Source organism: Lagenorhynchus albirostris, chromosome 3 (genome assembly GCF_949774975.1).
Source record: "Lagenorhynchus albirostris chromosome 3, mLagAlb1.1, whole genome shotgun sequence".
Lineage (NCBI taxonomy): Eukaryota > Metazoa > Chordata > Mammalia > Artiodactyla > Delphinidae > Lagenorhynchus > Lagenorhynchus albirostris.
This window is the reverse complement of record NC_083097.1, coordinates 56,914,920-56,924,180: the sequence shown is the minus strand read 5'-3', so window position 1 is coordinate 56,924,180 and position 9,261 is coordinate 56,914,920.

Genomic DNA, 9,261 nt, shown 5'->3' with positions numbered 1-9,261 from the left:
CTATACTCCAATAAAAATTTTTAAAAAATTCCAAGGAACCTGAGAGTTAATTTAAAAATCACAAAACACAAGGAAACCAGGCACCATAAGTGAAAGAGATACCAGAATCAGACACACAACAAATTCAGATATTGAAATTATCAGACACAGAGTATGAATAACTAAGTTGAATATATTTAAAGAAAAAAAAAGAGAGTAACAAGCAAAGAATTAGAGACTATAAAATGATGAGATCTGAAAAAGAATCAACTAGAACTTTTAGTTTACTTTAATAAAACAATTAAAACTTAAAACTCAATGGAGAAATAAATGGCAGATTAGTCAGAACTAGAGACAGAATTAGTGAGTTGGGGGATAGTAAGAAAGAAAAGAGTCTCTGAGGACAGTGAGGAAGAGATAAAAATAGCTAAAGGATAAAAGATAACAGAGTGAATTCTAACAAACTGTTTAATGGTAGTTCCAGAAGTAGATAAGAGAGTAGATAAGTAGATAAGAAAAGATTCACACACACACACACACACACACACACACACACACACAAGAATGAAAGAAAAGAAAAAGGAAAAGAGATGATTCACTATTTTAAAAGAGAATGGATTAAAATTATTAATGGGGCTTCCCTGGTGGCGTAGTGGTTGAGAGTCTGCCTGCCGATGCAGGGGACGCGGGTTTGTGCCCTGGTCCGGGGAAGATCCCACATGCCGCGGAGCGGCTGGGCCTGTGAGCCATGGCCGCTGAGCCTGCGTGTCCTGAGCCTGTGCTCCTCAACGGGAGAGGCCACAACAGTGAGAGGCCCTCGTACAGCAAAAAAAAAAAAAAAAAAATTATTAATGGACATAAGCCTTCAGACCTAGCAAGTCCATTGTATCCCAAGTAAGATAAATTTAAAATATTTCCACACTCAGATTCATCATGGTGAAATATGCACCAAAGACAAAAAAATTTTTTAATACACACACAAACAAAAAAAGCAGCTAGACTAAACACTGAATTCTCAATAGCAACAATATAAAGCTCAAGAGACAGGGATAGTATCTTCAATGTGCTGAGTGAAAATAAATGTCAACCTGAAATTATCTACCCAGCCAAAATAACTTTCAAGAAAGGAAGCAAAATTAGGAGATTTTTTTTTTTTTGGACAAGTAAAAATAGATTTTACTACAACAGACCCTTCCTAAAGGAAATTCTAAAGTCTGTACTTATGTAAAGAATGACTTTAGGGCTTCCCTGGTGGCGCAGTGGTTGAGAGTCCGCCTGCCGATGCAGGGGACACGGGTTCGTGCCCCGGTCTGGGAAGATCCCACATGCCGCAGAGCGGCTGGGCCCATGAGCCATGGCCGCTGAGCCTGCACGTCCGGAGCCTGTGCTCCGCAACGGGAGAGGCCACAACAGTGAGAGGCCCGCGTACCGCAAAAAAAAAAAAAAAAAAAAAAGAATGACTTTAGACAGAAAATTCGAGATACAAACTAAAATGATAAGGAAAGATAATATAAGGATAATATGATATACGGACAAATCTAAACAAAAGTCAAATATATAAAATAAATATAATGTGTATTTTATGGAGCAAAAAGCTAAAACACTATTCAATAATGGGACATAAGTGGGAGAGGGTGGTGATCAGAGTTAAAACATTCTAGGGTCTAGGGATTGTTCCGAACAAACTGATTAAATATCATTGAGTGGGCTTCCCTGGTGGCGTAGTGGTTAAGAATCCACCTGCCAAGACGGGGGACATGGGTTCGAGACCTGGTCTGGGAAGATCCCACATGCCACGGAGCAACTAAGCCTGTGTGCCACAACTACTGAGCCTGTGCTCTAGAGCCCGTGAGCCACAACTACTGAAGCCTGCGTGCCTAGTGCCTTTGCTCCACAACAAGAGAAGCCACCACAATGAGAAGTTTGTGCACCGCAACGAAGAGTAGCCCCCACTCACCGCAAATAGAGAAAGCCTGCGCGCAGTAGCAAAGACCCAACGCATCCAAAAAAAAAAAAAAAATCTGTGAGTGACATGTTAGGTATGCATGTAAAATAGCTGAAGTCACCATGAAATACTAAAATTAAAGGATGTAACTGGGACTTCGCTGGTGGTCCAGTGGTAAAGAATCCGCCTTCAAATGTAGGGGACCTGGGTTTGATCCCTGGTCAGGGAACTAAGATCCCACATGCCGCAAGGCAACTAAGCCTGCATGCCACAACTACTGAGCTCTCACACCTCAACTAGAGAGCCCACGTGCTACAAACTACAGAGCCCACGCGCTCTGGAGCCCACACGCCACAATTAGAGAGAAGCCCGCATGCCACAAGGGAAGATGCCGCATGCCACAACCAAGATCCCATGTGCCGCAACTAAGACCCGACGCAGCCAAAATAATAAAGAAAAAATTTTAAACAATAATAAAGGATATAACTTTCAAATTAATAGAGAAAAAAGGATTAAAGAAAGAAGAAAAATGTTCAATCAATTTAAAAAAAAAAGGTCAAGGAGAGAGAAAAAAGAGAAAAGAAAGAGAACACTGCGGGGAAAGATAGAAAGTAGAGATGAATCTGTACATAACTCTTTGGGTTTAAAGACAAAAACTGTCAGACTGGATTTTAAAAGCAAATCCAATTATGCTTTCTAACTGCTATTTTTAAGTGACATACATAAAGATAAGGAAAAACAAAAAAAAGATGGAAAATACACCAGACAATACAAACAAAAAGAAAGCTAGTGTAATGAATATATTTATTTTAATTGACTTAATAATTTATTGCAATGATAAAAATTTAATTCCCTGAGATATGATCATGACCTATACTTTATATGTACCTAACAACCTATCTTTAAAGTATATAAAGCAAATATTGTCAGAACTACAAAGCGAAATAGGAATATCCACAATCATAGGGAGAGATTTTAACTTACCTCTCTCAAAAATGGAAAGATCAAGCAGTAGGCCCAATGGATCCATGAACCCACCTGGAGTTCCCTTCGAAGACTCTACATTGGAATAAACGTACTTGAGAGTAGTTAAAGAAGCCCCAGTGGATTGTCTGAATGCCAGGACTATGGCTTCTTGCTTCCTTCCTTTAAGTTTAGTGAGATTCTTCCTGTGGACCCTATGGAAGCATCTCCCCTCTGGGAAACAAGATCTCTAGATCCACAGAGCCTAAGACTGTGGGCAGCAGGAAGCACAGATTCCCAGGTGGTCGCTGGGAGTGATGGTGTGTGTGGCTGCTCCCATGGCTTCTGCTCTGTTGGGGCATCCGTCTCAGCAATTGCTGGATGGGGCATTGACCATCGGCCAAGGGCAAGGCTCCAGAGAAGAATGCAGCTGTGGGCTGTTCTCAGCCTACCTTTCGTCAGCTGGGGGAGGGCTGATTGCCTTTGAAAAGAGGATCTGCGTGGGCACCAATACAGTCGGCTATACTGACTGACTGCTGAGTAGAGCTTCAGGAGAGAAGGCTTAGTCCACTTTACTAGCTTAAGTACTCCAACATGCTGAGGTACTGGCTGGCTGACAGTAAGGGAACATGGAATGAGCAGAGGAGGAAAGATGTTATACATATCAACCAGCGCCCTAACAAGTTGAAGAAAAAAAAAAAAATAGAGGGGGCTTCCCTGGTGGCGCAGTGGTTGAGAGTCCGCCTGCCAATGCAGGGGACACGGGTTTGTGCCGCGATCCGGGAAGATCCCACATGCCGCGGAGCGGCTGGGCCCGTGAGCCATGGCCGCTGAGCCTGCGCGTCCGGAGCCTGTGCTCCTAAACGGGAGAGGCCACAGCAGTGAAAGGCCGGCGTACAGGAAAAAAAAAAAAAAAAAAAAAATAGAGCAGCCACCCTTGTTCTCTTCCTTGTCTTGTTATTAGTATATTGTGTATAGTAACCAATTTTCTTTCCCCCCACTCCCTTTCTGCTGTTAATCAGTACAAATTAGTGAAGATAATTTTAAAATTTGTTTCTTAGGGTATAAGATATCAAAGGTACAGGCGATAGCAAAAATTTTTTAAAAATCTGTTCGGAAATCCAATTGGGTTTTTTGTTTGCTCTAATTCTTTGAGCCCATCTCTGAAGCAAATAAATGCTTGCTGAGGCTTTAAACCCTCAGCTTTAAAGGATGGGGGAGGGGAGGTGGGGAGGAAGGTGGCAGAAGAGAGGAGAAAAGAAAAACTTATGCTTAATATTACCAAATTTTAACTTGACACATATTATAAAATCAAAAAATTTTTAAATGCATTGATTCACATTGATATAAAAGAATACATAATGGGAAAGAGAAACTCTTCCTTGTAATACAATGCCAACTAAAAAGATGTTGAAAAACACATTTTGGCAATCCACATAGTAATAATTGACTTAGGCAAGAATAATCAATAAATGCTAAAACTAGTGGGTGAAAGTTTAATGAGAAACATGATTTGCATAATTTCAAATATCAGTCCACAAGATACTTATTAATTGCAAAGGGGAAATTAGTAACTTTACATCTGAGAAATGTGGTAGATAGCACCTTAAGAGATCCAAGTTGACATCACTCATAACAGTACAAATTGGCATAATATGTCTCCTAATATTACAGTATTTCTGTCAAAAATGAATATTTTTGAATCTAACAGGAAGAAAAAAGATGAACCCAAATGGTGGAACATGATATAAAATAATGGGTTTATCATATTCAAAAATGTCAGTGTTATGAAAGACATTGACTGGGGAATCTTACCAGATTAAAAAAGAAAAAGGGGGGCTTCCCTGGTGGCGCAGTGGTTAAGAATCTTCCTACCAGTGCAGGGCACACAGGTTTGAGCCCTGGTCTGGGACGATCCCACATGCCGTGGAGCAACTAAGCCCGTGTGCCACAGCTACTAAGCCTGCGCTCTAGAGCCCACGAGCCACAGCTACCGAAGTCCGCGTGCCTAGAGCCCGTGCTCCGCAACAAGAGAAGCCACCGCAATGAGAAGCCCGTGCACTGAAACGAAGAGTATCCCCCCGCTCGCCATAAATAGGGAAAGACTGCACGCAGCAACGAAGACCCGATGCAGCCATAAATAAATAAATAAAATTTACTAAAAAAGAAATGTCACCTGAGTACAATGAGTAATATGGGAATTTTCTTTTGTTATAAGTTACGTTATCAGGATAACTAGTCAAATTTGAATAAGGATGCAAATTAGATCGAAATTTTGATCATTTTCCTGTGGTCATGTAGAATATTTTAGGACATACATACTAAAGGATTTATGGATAAAAGGGCATCTGTTACTTACACTCAAATGGTTCACGGGTAAAAAAGGAGTATTAGTTACCTATTTCTTTGGCCAAATTACCCCAAAACTTAGAGACTTAACAATATTTACCCATTAATATTTATCCAGGCGAATACTTTATGTTCACACAAAGACCTGTATGTGACGGTTTACTCATAAAGTTTAGGAGTGTTAGTCATAATTTCCAAAAACTGGAAACAACCAAGATGTTCTTCAACAAGTGGAAAAATAAATATACTGCGGTATCCCCATACAATGGAATACTACTTAGCAATGAAAATTAGTAAGCCATTGATTTGTACAATATGGATGAATGTTAAAAGCATTTTGCTAAGTGAAAGAGGTCAGACTCAAAAGGCTATATACTCTATGATTCCATTCATAAGGTATTATTGAAAAGGCAAAACTATAGGGATGGAAAACAGATCAGTGGTTGCCAAAGCTTGGAGGAAGAGAGAGTAGTTGACTACAAAGCAGCTGCATGGGGAAATGTTTTAGGGTGATGGAACTGTTCTGTGTGGTTTGGGGGCAATGGAGAAATGAGTTGTTACATTTGTCAAAATCCATAGAACTTTCACTGTATGCAGATTTAAAAAACGAACCAGGATGCTGGGGAAGATGGGAATCAAAGTCTGAAATGCAGGTTGAGACAAGTGACTCAAACTGTATTACAAGTGTATGACATAACCTCCCTGAACAGGTTGGAGGCAAAGGAGCTGACCTAAGTAACTTTGGAAAACGGTTTTATGACTGAATGCTGTATATAAACATTGGACTGTAGTAAGTTGTTTCTCACAGTGGTATGGGCTAGTAATTCCAAAACTACTGTACATGTTTACTAGAGTTGAACAAATAAGTAAAGACATTGAAGATAATGGGAGCCAGGCTTATTACTTTCAGAGAAAGAAGTTATAAAGAATCAAGGCAAGAGCAGGAGGGAGGACGAGAATGAATTCAAGTTGGAGATATCATCATGATATCCTGACATTAACTTGATGGTAAGTTATCATGAAGACATCTACAACTCCACTATTTTTCTATACTGATACAGAAGTAAATACAGACGTGTGGTTATAGGTGGGTTAGTATACATGCATTTATTTCTTTGCTCTGTCCACTGAGAGGATGTAGGAACAGTAACACGCCAGTAGCAGTTAGCACAACCAGCACCCAGCTCTTAGTTTTTAAATGCCATTCTCCAGTAAAAGGAACCAGGTCTCCTTGGAGAAATAGCTGATTCTAGGCCTGGGGCAGGAAATAAACAAGATGAGCCCAGAGTATCACTTAATGACAGAAAGTAAGTGCTAAAGATAAAAATAAAAAAAGGATCGGGGCATGTTAAGAGTACACAGAAACCAACTTGAAAGTGTTCCCAATGGTCAAAGCTGAAAGAACTTGAGCAACAAAACAGTGATAGTATTAGATTATAACCCAAAGAATAAAACAACTATCCACGAGTTCGTACTGATATAAATAATTAAATATATACATACATACATACATAGAGAAGGGTCACATCTTCCTTAGAGAGAAATTCCAAATAATACACGTAGATACGTCCCCTTCTGGGAGGTAAGGTTTAATTCCTTTCCTCTTGAGTGTGGGCTGGACTCAGTGACTCACTTCCAAAGAATGGAATATGGAAAGAGAAAAATAGTAACTTGACTACAGAGAAACTGGCTGATATCACCTTAACAAAGAGATCAAAGTTAACATCTCTATAGTGATGTCATGTTGATATCAAGTATTCCTTGATATGATGCAGTGAGAAGGATACTTCACCTTTGTAGAAGTCTTCAAAAAAAATCCACAACCCCAGTTCAATAATGGGAAAACATCGGACAATTCAAAATTGAGAAGTATTCTCCAAAGCGCCTGACCAATCTACTTTAAAAATTTCCATGTAGAGACAAACGAGGAAAGACTGAGAAACTGTCAAAGACGGGAGGAGACTCAGGAGACATGATGACTAAACAAGTGTGATACAAAAAATGAAAATGCAGACAGGACAGGAAAAGATTTATAGGTTAGATTGGGGGAGTGAGGAGAGGCCCTAGTGGGGAGGTGATACCCACCCTAAAATATGAATGACCAAATGGCACCAGCCATGTGAGTAAAAAGGGAAGAACAGTTCAAACTCAGGGAACAGAGTGTGCAAAGACCTTAAGGCTTTCCTCACTTTCTGTGTTTGGGGAACAAAGGGCCAGGGTGGCAGGAGCTTGGAGAGAAAGTTAAAGGTGAGCTAGGAGGTGTAGGAAGGGGCAGAAGACAACATAGAAACCTGTGAAATTTTGATTTGGCCCAAAAGAATTATAGGAAGAAAAAAGTTTTTAATATGGTAAATACTTCTTCAGTATTGGGCCAGGCTAGTTATTCAGCGTGGGAGAGGACCTTGGGATCACAGGGAACAAAAACATCTAAAAGGTAGGGAAAGTTCTTATGTACATTTGAGTTTATGCAAGCTCTTTTATGTTTCCTAAGAAGATAAGTGCTTTCTGAGACATCTGTGGGTCTTCCTAAACTACATAATAAAAATATTTTTACTGGGATACTAATTAGATATTAAATACAAAGGTACAGGGATTTAAGTTTCAGCCAAATGGCATAAGAAATAGAATTTGTTGTAGGAAGTTTGTTCAAGTAATAGTAAATGAACTTTATTAATATAATCCACCTGCAACTATTTAAGTTATGAGTGACTTCTTGTAGATAGAAAAATTTCAAATGTCCATCTCCCTTTCACCAGATTTGCAAATGAGATCAAATAGTAGCTGTAGAAGATTAGAAAAAATAAACACTATAAAGTAACACTTTCTTCCGGCAATATAACTGGAATAGCAATTCCCATGAAGAAGCCAGAGATGTCCCAGCACAGAACCCTGGCCCAGCAAAAGGCCTGAGAGGCAGGGGTTGTTAAATAACTCTTTTTGGCTGGATGCCCAGGGGCACTTAAGGAGCTCCTGTCTTTATTGATCTTCTGTAATTTGGGGTCATGATGATCATTCCTTTGGTCGAGGAAATTACAAGACTTAACCAAATTAGATGATGGGGTAAGGACTGGTGGCACCTTGTTCCTTCATGAACCCTGAGTGGTGGGCTGGCTATCCCTCATTTCTTTCCCACCTCCACTCTATAGGCCAGGTTAGGAAGTGGGGAGATGCTCTTCACACTGTGCAGTCATAGCTCCTGTCCTTGGGACTCTATGTTGTGGCATAGCAAACCCTACAATGTGTCAGGAACAAGTGACCATAAACAGATATATTACATCAGGCCTTTGGACAACAAGTGCCTGAATCAGTGTGGGACTTTATCTCTTACCTAAAAATGAGTGTCAGTATAGTATTTTTGTTAAAAGCATGGGCTCTGGAGCCAGTGACATGTTCAACTATTTGAGTTTAAATCCTGGTTCCACTACATATAACTTTAGTTTCCTTCTCTATGAACGGGAATAATAAAACAGCTGACTTCATAGACTGTCAAGAAAATGAAATGAGTTAATATACATAAAGCACTTAAACACTGTCCTCATTCATTCAGTCATTCATTCAACAAATATTGTTGATCATCTACTTTTGTTTCAGGGATTGTTCAGGGCGCTGAAGACTTTCAAGCAAAAAAAATATACAGAAGCCCCTGCTCTCTTGTGACGCTTGCATGTTAACTATTCAGTTCTTAATGTCATAAGGGAACTTCAGGTTCCCAAGAACTCTCTAGGTCCTTGCTAACTCAAAGTAAGGTCCATAAACAAGCTGCAAGGCATCACCGGGGAACCTGTTAGAAATACACAAACTTAGGCCCCATCTAGACTTACTGAATCAGCATCTTAATTTTATCAAGACTGGCAGGTGACATGTATGCACGTTAAAATTTGAGATGTCCTGCCTAGATCACAATCCCTGTCCTTGGACTCAGGGAAACATTTCTTGAAGATATTTTTGTGTTCGAAGGGAGAATGGCATTAACAATTTTCAAGATTATTTTCATGTAAAAATTTCACGTTAATTGAGGTGAGCTT